At 40.6% G+C, this 12,332-nt stretch overlaps 1 protein-coding gene across 4 annotated transcripts in view; it reads right to left on the minus strand.

The window, feature by feature from the left end:
* Positions 1-10,858, minus strand: part of PKIB (cAMP-dependent protein kinase inhibitor beta) — a 51,903-nt gene extending 41,045 nt beyond the window's left edge. For 3 of the 4 annotated variants that reach the window (XM_015858793.3, XM_015858792.3, XM_015858790.3), the window contains exon 1: positions 10,751-10,858. The gene's annotated coding sequence lies outside the window, so the exon portion shown is untranslated. Of the gene's footprint in view, positions 1-10,682 lie in introns of all 4 variants that reach the window. The other variant, XM_015858791.2, reaches the window with a different exon arrangement.
* Positions 10,859-12,332: the final 1,474 nt, after the last annotated feature.

Raw genomic sequence — 12,332 nt, forward strand, 5'->3', positions numbered from 1 at the left:
CATAAAATGGAGAAGAGTGTCTGTTATGTTCTTGCTCAAAAAAGCTCATGTGCCTTTTAGGCACTGCAGCCCATATGCTTATTTGCTTAACAAGTTTTGAAACCCATACTGACACTAGCCAAAGCCATGCTGTAATATCCTTTACTCAGCTTAGGGGTTTTTCCCTCTCCCAGGATGCACACCTGTGAACAACCCCAGAACAACTCAAACTGCTCACATTAAGTGCTCACTGTACCATCTGACACACTCCTGCTGGAACTGTGGCAAGTGCAGATCCCAAAACACCGAGCTGATTTTAGCTCCCACATCACTGCCTCAGACTTAGTGTCTTCCTCTTCATCACCTCCCATTTAGTGATAAGCCATCTATTCACATGCATCTGAGCCCCTACACTCTCTCCTGTGAGATCGAGTCTTAAAAAGAACTCAATTGAGAAAGCATGTGTCTCCTTACAAGGCCAAAAATATAGGACAGGCCAACATGAATACCAGAAAAATCAAAACTAGATCTGCACAAACTTTGTTCAGCTGTCTAGATGTCCTTGTTTTCTAATGAAGCAGTTCAGAATGGCATGGGATGGACTGGAGCCAGAACCACCTGCCAGCTCAGCTCAGCTCAGCTCAGCTCATGTGTGGTTTGTTGTTGTCACCCTGGAATTTGAAAATGTTGTCCAATGTTGTCACAGCCTTATCAACTTGCTTACAAGCTTCTGAAAAAGAGACTGGTAGTCTTGCATCTCAGCAACACAATTCTTCTTCTCACAAGGTCAGTGGGTCTAAGCATGTTTCCTCCATGTTCATCCCGCTTTTAAAAACACATTCTCCCATTCATTGTCACACCTACATCTCCTTCACTCAATGCATACATGAGCTTTCAACAAGCTTTGGAAAGCACTGATTTTATTTGCATTTATTTGCAGGACACAAAATCAGAGGGGAGGAGTGTTTGACTCCATAGTCCAAAATCCGAATTTACACCACCAACAAAGCACATTTGAATTCACTGTAATCTTAAACACTTTTTCCTAAGCTACAGGCAGTAAAATTTTACTTTAAAAAGCACAGAAATGAGACAAAATAATGACCGTTTCATAATATATGCTTAGAAAACATTCATAGTCAAATACAGCAAAAGCTGGTCAAGCAATCAAATATACTTTAAAGTTCCCTTTTGAAAAGAAGCATGTCCCTGTATCTCATCTTTCACTTCTTCCAGAGTACAAATTTGTATTCAGTTTTAAGCAATAGCTTTTTATAGAAATTTAAAGAAAAATTATAGAAATTTAAGGAATAAACAACTTTGCAGATCTTTACAGTACAAAGCTTTAATTGATATTGTTTGGATGTCAAAAGAGGCAAATATCATTCCATGTGAACTTGCAAAATAGGTCAGCTGGGTAAATTAGTTCAGTTTTCTTCTGTTCTATTTAAATTAAACAATTACTACTTCTTTCTGAAGGAGGGTCCAGATTTGTTTGTTCTCTCTTTACATGACATAATTAAACTCTCTACAAAGGCTGAGTTATTAACTAGTCAGTTAATTAACACCGAGACTATACAGTTAAATCTTGTATTAATTCCTTTCAAAATAATTGAGTTCCTGTAACAGTTTCTATGGTGAGAAGCATGATTTGTTATAGCTCACTCAAAACAAGTAACTGTCTCTACTTAAATGGGATTACAGCAACTAGATTTCCATTCAGTTATTTTAACAATCAGTAAAGTTTAATGAATTTGTATTATGAATATATACTTATTTCAGTTTCAAAACTTGGTAGAAAAAAAAAAAATAAGCTGGCTCTATTAAATCTGTTTGAGAATTTGTTCCCATTTTTTCTAACTGCTACTTCCAACTACCTCTCAGTAATGAGAATCTGGAATGAGCAAAAGTAAACAGAAATGAGTGAATCTATTTATAAAAGGAACTGCACGGAGAGTGTGTGCACTCTGTTTAAACTATCAGTAGCAAAGCTACCAAATTCAGAACAGCAAAAGCTACTGTTGTCCTCTCTGTGTCCTTTTTGTAAGGACATCGTGCCCTGGCTCTGTGATATGTGTGTTCCACATTGGAGTGAAGAGCTTATAACCACATCAATAAAGGGATGCTTCCATTAGTAACTGGGAGAGGTTTTTTATTCAGTTTAATTCCTTTCACAATTCTAGCTTTTCCAGCAAACGAATGAAAGTTTAAGGGGAAAGAAAAAAATATTCCTCAAACACGCACATGCTCATCTTCTTAAGCTTTTTATAAGCTCTCTGATGTAAACAGCAAGCACTAGTAGTGACAGTTTCCAAGTAATGAGAGGGAAGAGTAAGGAGGTGGCTGAAAGCACCTCTGGCTTGTTAATTCAAACTCCTTTATACTACTCAGGAACATATGTTCAATTACTGCTTATGGAGTAACTTTGACAACACTGACAGGAGCTTTTTGCTTGATGTTTGTTTAAGTGAGACTATATCTGCTGTAGAAGCAATTGCTTTTATTTTGCCGTTCTCTCCCTCTCTCTTTTTTAAGTAGAAGCAACCTACAGTCATAATAACAGAGTAGTGAGTGATTGTGTCCTCTAGAGACTTCATCATCACAAGGTTTCACTGCATTCCAGCTCTTCTCAGAAGACACTTAAAGAAAACACAAGAACAGTGGTGTAGAATTTTGAATGTTTGAGTGTCCCAAGAAGAAAAACAAAAGATGTTAATATGTTAAGGAGCCTATCCCTACCAAGAGACCTTTTTCTTCAAAGCCTCAAAATCACATCTTTACAAATGACGACTACTTCCAAGAAAGCAAGAGGATTAATAGAACATGAGCATCACATGCAAACACTTAAGCAAAACATGTTTACAGAAGTCCCTGCTATTCATAATACTCCACTGAGCTCTAAAGAAAGCTTTTCTTAGGTTAACAAAAGCAGCTGCTCACTGAGTTAGACTTGAAGCCTGAAACAGAGCACATGAAGTACACTTACAAATGATTTCACATAATTGAATGTAATCATATTAAATGTATTGCTAATGCAATGTAATCTCTTTTAAAGACAGGGATTGCAAACCTACATGCTGCTGTAATTACCTCTTTGTTATTTCTTAATAACTTGTCACTGTCCTTCTTCTAGACTGGGAAATAAAAGTCCCTCTTTGTTATGTTTCTCATGTGTGGATGGCAACAAAATCTTGACAAAAATTTCTCAGAGACTCAGCTTTGCACTTTGGATGGTGGGATCTTGGAACAGCTGATCCTGGAAGGGGTGTTCAGGATGCCGATGGCCCAACCCTGGAAGTAGGCTCAGAGCTGAGGCCAGGCCAGGTGCTTAAGGCTGAGTGTGACTGGGGCTGGAAGCCCTGAAGATGGAGCCAGCATGGCCTTCCCCTGCAGCTTGCCCCACAGGGAGTAAACTTTTCCTTTGGTTAAGATGAGAACCCTCATATCTCCACCTCCCTTTCTCCACCACCTCCATAAGGCTGGGAAGAAGCATTCTATTATGAGAGGGAAATGGGTCATGCTGACATCCCCGATGAACCTTAGCTACAGCACCATCCAAGTATGCCCAAGCAAGGCACTGCTCCAGGCAAGTCTGCAGGCAAACCACCATGCCTGGCATCTACCTCATCTTCTAGCTACAGGTTTTCTCTGTAAGAACATCCCACCCACCCTGGAACAATGGCAACAGAAACACAGAACTCTGTTCTGCTCCTTGGTTCCAGAGCAGCTTCCCTTTTTCCAAGGACAGTATATAAAGCCAGTCCTCCAGCTTTTTATTCATACAGCAGGAGAAAAGCTCCAACATTCCCACTGTACCTTGGGCTGAAATTAAAATAAGGTGTCACATGATTGCTTCACATCTTGTTGCACCAGCTGCCAAATCTAACAGTGCTACGTAAAACTGCCTGGGTCCTGAGATACGTCGATATACTTCAGGTAGTGAGCAAACCACATCCTTCTGTGTGATACCATGAGGAAAACTCTAGTTACATTGCAAGCACTATTTTCAGGACTGCTTGTCCACTCAGAGATTGAACTTCCAGAAATCCTGTCTTCTGCACCTTTTATCCCTCATTGCTAACCAAACAATGTCTACAACAGACAGAAGAGACCAAGTTCTTCATATAAATACTTCCATGACAAATCTTACCAACACCATTCAACAAATACTCTCTTTTCTAAGGACTCCAACAGTAACTTTGTAGTTACTGATTACTTAGGAACAAAGCATACTACATATCGACCATCAATTACAGTTATTTTTGACAAGACAGTGGAAGGGCATATATTCAACTTAGTAACAATCTTTCTGGCATCACACGGTGGTGTGTGACAGAACACTTTCATTAGCTTGTGTGAAATATGCATCAGCTGCCAAGGCTTCTGGATCCGTCTAAGCAGACACATTGTAATGAAGACATCATAAATACCAATGGGTGAGGATCTCACCTAAAGAATGCAAATAAAGCAGGACTTGAAGATAGGCAAAATAAAATGTAAAGAATGTGTCAAATCCGAACAAAAAGGAATTCATTATCCAGGCAGAATACACAGTTACATAAATTTTATTAATGCCTCTCTAGTATCTCAGTCACTAAACAATGGTACAGAGATCATGAAATACCACAATTTCAAGTGTTTTCTGTAGTGCATATGATTGTACTCAAGCCCACAGAGCCTCCAAGTTATCTCCGAGAAGCTCCCCATTTGGAACATGTTATATCACGGCAAAAATTTACAAGCTCTAATGCAATAAAGTCTGCAAAGTATAAAGAAGTAGTGCTAATAGTGCTCAGGGCACACAGACTGAAACTTTCTCCCTGGTTTTCATCATTTGAATTTTTGGTCATTCCTTTTCTATTAGGACCTACCACATCAGCACTGCTAGCCATTATGAATTTACAATTGACCCAAAGTGCTTTGGAGGATATCCTACAAGTCAGATTACTCCATTCAAAATAACAATCATAAAGAGATCTGAAGGCATCTGGATATGATTTATAAAAATGTTTTGTGTACTACAGCAGTATTCACTTGAATACTTGTTTCTTCTTATTAGCCCCTCCTTACACAAAGAAAGGTGAATAAGTTCAGTCCTGCCCAAGGCTGCCTTCAAATCAGGGATTTTGATTCGAGAGGAAGAAGTTGCCCCTACACAAGAGCAGCACCTCCTGAAAGGATGCTTCATCAGCTCAGCAGTTGCATTGCATGACTGAACACAGCTTCAGGTTGTTCAGGAGTCTATTGACAAATTAGTGGTTTCTCCATGGAATGCTGTGATCAAGTTTCAAAAGTAAACAGAAAAACAAAAAACAAAAAACAAAAACAAAACAAAAACAACAACAACCAAAAAAAAAAAAAAGCTAATAAAGAGTGTCCTGTTTGTCCAAGAAGGCTGGAAGGTGGCAGAAATGATTCCCCAGTCCTACACCAATGTGTGATTACGTCAGCAGACATAAACGTTGTTGTGGGCTGCAAACCCACTTCACCTTCCTCATTCAGATGGAATGCACAGACAGGAAGTGAAAAGCCAACAGAGAGGAAGACAAGATGTTGCTGACATTACATATGTAGCAAAATACTGCCTAATGTGGATTACAGAAGAAAAAAAAGAAGGAAGCGGTTCCTGATCAGCAATTGTTTCCCTGGGATCCTCTGACAATACAGTGAAATTGCAGTTTTAATTAAAATCTGTGTCCTTGCAGCACAGCCTTAGCACAGAATTGCCATTATCTCTCAGGTTAGCAAGGAAAGATCTGTACTACATATCTGGGAAAGCACATAGAGAAGAGCTGCTGCTGCAAACATTCAGCACTTTCCATGTTGCAGCAAGTGAGCTGCAAGAGCTTCCGAGCAACTGCCTCAGCCTGGGTACCTAAGCACAGCTCTACATTCAGAGACTGCTCAAAGTACACATCTTCCCACAGGCAGCAGAAATCTGACAATTTGGTGGAACCATTGCCTCCCTTTGCTGACACTGTTTTTCAGGCTGAAGCCAGCCATGCTGCTTTGACTTTGGTAAGTCAAGCCAGAAGGCTGCTCAGAGCCCAGCTGCTGGCTGTCCCATCCCAACCCACCCTTCTGGCCTCAAACCCAGCCGCTGCCCTCGGGCCGTTTCCCTTTCTCTGCTGGATGTCACTGCCCTTCCTTCCCAGACCTGCCAACATAACCCCAGGTGTTTCCACACCCCACCAGATGTGCCAAAGAGATTCACATTAAACACTCTCACTGGCAAGGTTTCCAAGACCCTCCGGATCCAGTTCAACTGAAGCAGACTGGGCTGCACCTACACACAGTACTACACCCCATACTCCTAGAAAAGAGGCAGTAATTCATGGTGCTGGGTGGGGTCGAGAGGCAGCAGAGGGTGGTGACCAGCTGGATGGTGACCAAAGGAGCAGGCCTGGCTTCACTGTATGCAGTAGTAGGCAGCACCATGGTGCTCAGCCTTGCAAGTGATAGGAGGCCCTGACCCTTGCAGTGAGGAAGGTGGCTGTTCGTCCCTGTCACAGTATAAGATGAGGAGGCAGGGAAAGGTGTCACATCTGCATACATTCTTGCTTCTGCAGAAGAAGAAAACATTTTTATGTGCTTCATTCCTCCTCCTTCTGACTAATATAAACCGGTAGAATGGAGTCAAATGTAATCACTACACAAGCTCAGTACTCTGAGAGTGGAATGCTGATTTTAATAATATTTAAATTATTTCTACAATATGTAAAAGACACGATCTGAAAGCAGACGAATATATAACAAGAAATCAGCATTAGGCACTAAGCACTTTTCTCAGTTGATTTAATTTGCACACATTCATGCACAGACAGCAATTCCAGTCAATAGGACTTGCACAGTAGGATTAAACTAGCAAAACCAGTAGCATCAAAGCTTTCTAGATCCAAACATCCATTATTTTCAAGAGAGGTAATGAAAGAGAGAATGGCAAATACTATAACAGCATTAATATTGAAAAAGGGAGAAAGGAGAAAATTGGCAATTATCCATCAGTATCCCATAAACACAGCTCTTAACTTCAGTTATGTAACAGAAAAAAATAATTAGAACAATTGCCGCTTAAAAGACAATAAGAGCAGTAGTTATTTTAAAAGGTCCTGCTAGATAAGCTGACGATACATTTTCATATTAATCCTGATTATCTTTCTCCTGTCATAATGCACACATTGTTTTGATGCTATTCTATGAAAAGAAAGCAGAAGAGGAAGTTCGGATGCAGCCATAACCAGAAGAAACAGTAGTGACAACAGGAAACAAATAACATCCTGATCAAAAACTTGTAAGGAACTCAGAGAAACTGACTGTGGAAGAGCACATTTTATTGTGCCCACAGCAATCAAGTATTTGCACTGAGGCAGGATAACAAAGAAAATTGCTGCTCTGTAGGTTATTGACCTGTATCAAAAAGTATTAAATTAGGGGTTAGGAAAGCAACAGACCAGTTTATAAAGTTGAGGAACAACAGCAGCACTGCCATCTATCTCATTACTAGAAACATCTCTGAAACAAGAGTTTATTTGAACTGACTACAGAGGAGAAAATGCATCATCAAAACATCTCAGAGACTCTGTACTCCCAAGGAGCAGAGAAATTGAAAGCTGTAATCACCAACCTTGTGAGCAGCAGAAGCTAAGATGTTCAGCATGTGGAGTACCCACATGATTTTTCTGGTGCCTAATGATATTAATGCTTACTACTGTCCTCCCCTCAGTGGGGGTGTCAACATCACCTCTCCTATCTCCCTGGTCACCAGCAGTGTTGAGGTGTGTCAGAATTTCATCACTTTGAAATTTCTGCTCTTCTGTTGATACTGGATGAAACTGATAACCAGGGGTAAATATATATATATATATATACACATTACTGCAGGGCTACGAGTGGAGCTATCAGTTGGGCACCATTATTATTTCAACTTCATCTCTGTAGGAAAACAGGTGAAAAAATATAGTCAGGACAAAAGGGAGGAAATAATATACAGAAATCTCAAGCTGGGAAACCTCCTACAATTATAATTATTATGTCTGGTATAGAAGGCATTATTATATGTGTGAAAAGATAGATTTTGGATTTTTTCACAGACTGATCAACATTCCTGACTTCCTACAGTTTCTGCTAAGCCACATTCACAGGTTGCAATGAAAATCTGGATGATCTCCATGTCCTTGCAAAAATTTAAACACCAGAATCTCAATCCACTCTAACACAGAATATTTGACTATCCAAATTCTAAAACGTAAGTACTTGACTATTCAAATAGGCCTACCAGAAAAGATCTATTGGATGTAGTTTTATTATTATCGACTTTTGGTGCAGGTAGTCAAAACAATACCATGGGAGTGGCCAGCCTGGGTGCCAAACAGCGAAATAAATCAAGTCATCAGCAGCCTTTGAGAAACAGACACTTTAAAGGACAAAGACAGCCTTGGGATAAGGCTGATTATGTCTTTCTGGCATGTCTGGTATTTAAGTGTGCTTCCTTATTCTCCAGAAAGCCACAACTTTGTTACATGTCTTCTGAAGATAAGTCACTGCTTGAGATTACTCATATACAAATTGAGTCAATATGATACAATAGCAAGTGTTGGCATTTGTCAAGCCTAACATAATAGGTTGATAATTCATTTCAGCGTGAGCTATCGCTCAATTCTTAATCCTCAGTTAGAATCATAGAACCATAGAATCACCAAGGTTGGGAAAGACCTAAAAGATCATCCAGTCCAACCGTTCACCTATTACAAATAGCTCCCACTAAACCTTGTCCCTCAGCACAACATCCAGTCTTTCCTTGAACAAGCAGTTGTTTCACTGCTCACAAAACTGTCTGGGAGAACAAGGAACATGCTAAGATGTGCAGTTAATGAAAGTTCTCCAGCACTCAAGACATGGAGATTGAACACAAATTTCCCTTGCTGTTCCCCCACAGCCTCCTTTTTTCTACAAAACAGAGGTAAGTAAGGTCCTGCAGTGCACTCAGCAGAGGGATAAATCAATAAATTGCAGGAAGAAACCCAATACAGACAGGGTACAGTCTCATGAGAATCATCTTTAGCTGATGGAGAAAAGTACACAGAAAAGTACACTCCCAGGTTCTGAAAGCCAAGGAAAGCAGGTACATTCTGAATGATACATTAATAATGTCCATCATTATACTGGCATAAAATATTATTTGAACAGGGTCAACCTACAAATGGATTTAAGGGAACAATTTCACTCTTCCAGGCACATTAACAATATGCAATGAGTTTTTTTCCTCTCTGTATTTTATGACTTTTAAAATTTGTCTCGATTTTGAAGCCCATTAATATTTTCATAGTGTTCTGATGCACGCTGTGCTGCTCTGCTTAAGTCTGTAACTGTCTTGACATATCTAAGACAAAATAGATAGGTCTATCACAATGGAGTTTATTTCAAAATGTCTATGGAATGAAACATGCTAATGGTAAAGTGATCATTTCCAGAAGTTAATTGGATATTTCTAGTGAAGTTCCAATTTATTTTCACTTCCACACAAATGTTTTTTATCAGTCACAATGTAACATTTCAGAAATAATATAACAGAGACATTTATCATTTCAAAGGGAATAATAATAATAGAAGCTCAAAAAAATACCCAACCAACCAACAAAACAGAAAACATCCAGACCATAATCATCCCTATGGCTTTTCCAGTGAGGAAAGGTAAACAAACAGTTATGGCTTTTACTTCACATATCTTCAGGCTCCAATCTGGCTTTTGTTGTGTACAAAAGGGGATGAAAATATACTGGGTGAGCCAGCACACCCTATCTATTTTCACATTCTTCATTTCTAACTGTGCTGTTCCCAAAGGCAGCTAAGATTTTCCTGAAATTAACAAAATCTTACTACTTTCCAAAATTGAAACAGTCAAGAATTGGGTGTATTTGTACCAGCCAAACAGCAGGATGGAGACCACTTCATGTATCGCTGCAGGAATATTTAGAATACTTTCACTTTTTCCTTCTCTGAAAGCCCTTGCCTGGCTTTCTGAGTCCACAGAGAACTTTTAACAAATGTAGAGGCTCATCTATCCTAACTGAATTCAGAAAAACCATCTTACTAATAGAATTCTGTCGCAACCAGAAAAATTCCTTCTTGTCAGTGGTAAAAATACTCTTTTGTAAAGACTGCCCTCACAATCACAGAAAGGTGAAAGTCAGTGATGTATTTTAACTGATTTCCCAGGGCCATCTTCTGCACTGACAGACTAAGGGTTACTTCATTCCCTTGTCATTCAACTTCCGTTACAGACATCATGCACAAAACTTATTTCTCAGAAATTTATTTTAATCTTACTAAGCAGTACCACCACGTGAACAGAGCAGATTATTTTTACTCCGTACTTTTCTATGTTCTTAGTACTAATTAATTTGATTGTAGTAATAGAATCTGAGAAAGAGAAACCGCAACGAGAGCACTTCTGTTTGCTTTCCTGCTTGAGGAAAACGTCACTTTAGTTTTCTCCCCGATGAGATGCAATCTCCCGATGACATCTACTCGCAGTTTATCCCGGCAAATCCTAAGCGTTAGAACACAACCCTTACAACATCACACCTGGTGCCGAGCTGCAGGGTAGCGCGGCTCAGACTCTCCCGGTGACACGATGGGACGCCCAGCAGCAGCTCCCCTACCCACCAGCTGCCCAAATTGCCCCGTCTCCCCGTCCTGCTCACCAGCCGCGTACTCGGCACACCGAGGGGATGCCCGCAGGGCCGGCCGTCCCAGCACGGACACGCATTACCTGCACGCCTGTAGGTCCCCGCTCGGCGGGGCTCAGCCAGCCGTAGGATCCCGGCTCCGGGCGCCGCTGCCCCGTCGCTCCGCCGTCGCCCGCCGGAGCGCCGCCCCCGCGGGGAGCCCGGCCCCGCCGGCGGCCGCCCCCTCGCCGTCCCGGGGCCGCGCTGCGGCTGCAGCCTGACGGAGCGCTCCCGGCAGCCGGGACGCGCCCCGAGCGGCAGCTGGGGAGCAGAAGCTGTGCGTGTTCTCCGCGAAGTGCTGCCTTGGGGACAGTGTAGCAAGTTCTGTGTGTGAATGGTTGCGTTCCAGTGAAAACACGAAAGTTAAGACCTGGCTTATTAGGGTGTGAGGAGGAACCATCCCGCTCTGAACAACCGCTTGCGTGAAATTGTGTCACAGTACGCAGGCATTGAAAGCTTCTTGAATGATCTCGAAATTTTAGACATTGATTTTGACATAGTTCTTAAGTCATTCCAAACGACTCCAGACTATTCACCCTGAAATCCCTTTTCAGAAGTCTCATTACAACTGTTGCAAATCTACCTGAGCCCTTATCCTTCCATTTACCTCCAGCCAAAGGATGAGCGACTCCCACATAGGTTTTCCATGTATACCTGATACTCAGGACTATACAGATTCAGCTAAAGATGAGTATTGCATCTGGGTTTTTCAGTGCTTACCCTACAAAGTACATCAAGCTTTTTTATCATCATTATATATAATAATAATTAAAAGCAGTGGAAAAGTTAGAATTTTATCTATTTTTAAATTGGGGTTCTGAACCTAAAATCCCCCTTTTTTTACTGTCTTCATTTTTCTAGTGTGAACAGGAATGGCTGGTATTCGTTTTCAAGATTTTTATCCATATTATTACAGCAACTCAGTTTACAATGGGAGCTTTAAACACCCGATAACTCAGTGGGTGGTTTAAAATTGGTTGATTATCTTGCATTTTCATCAGACCTTTCCAAATATACCCTCAAAATATAAGAGCTCCGGTTTGGAGTCATGCCATTGCACTCTCTAGAATGTTTTTTCCTAGGATATAATTTACTACATCTCCTTTAATGATTAGTCACTTTGTCATTTATTTTATTATTGGGTCATAAGGTTTGATATCTCAAAACAAAACAAAACCCAACAAAATAAACAACAACAAAAAAACCCTAATGACTACTATTTTTAGCTTAATTATGGAAATAAATGGCAGATGTCTTTCATTTTCTGAATTAGAAAAGATTTACTGAGACACTGCAATTATTTGCCCATGAAGGCAATATTTATGCTGCTGACTTGTATTCAGCAGCCCATTCTTGCTGCAGGAATGGGAAGTCAGTGTGCTGTTCATCTCCAGTGTCACCTCCATTTTTTACAAGGATGCATGAGGAAAGAGAAGAAGACTAGGCCCAACTGTGCATTTCTCCACTACAGGTATTTGCGCCAAAATACAGGATTTATGGATTTAACTTGCCAACATAATCTGAAGGCCTTGACATCTTTGTAGAGCATCTGGATGTTTTCAGGGAGAAAACCCAACTATTGCTTCAGACTGATGTGGGAATGCTTCTTGAGGTGACGCTCACCTC

This window comes from Coturnix japonica, chromosome 3 (assembly GCF_054131305.1).
Source record: "Coturnix japonica strain WE chromosome 3, WE-NBRP24, whole genome shotgun sequence".
In the NCBI taxonomy this organism is placed as follows: Eukaryota; Metazoa; Chordata; class Aves; order Galliformes; family Phasianidae; genus Coturnix; species Coturnix japonica.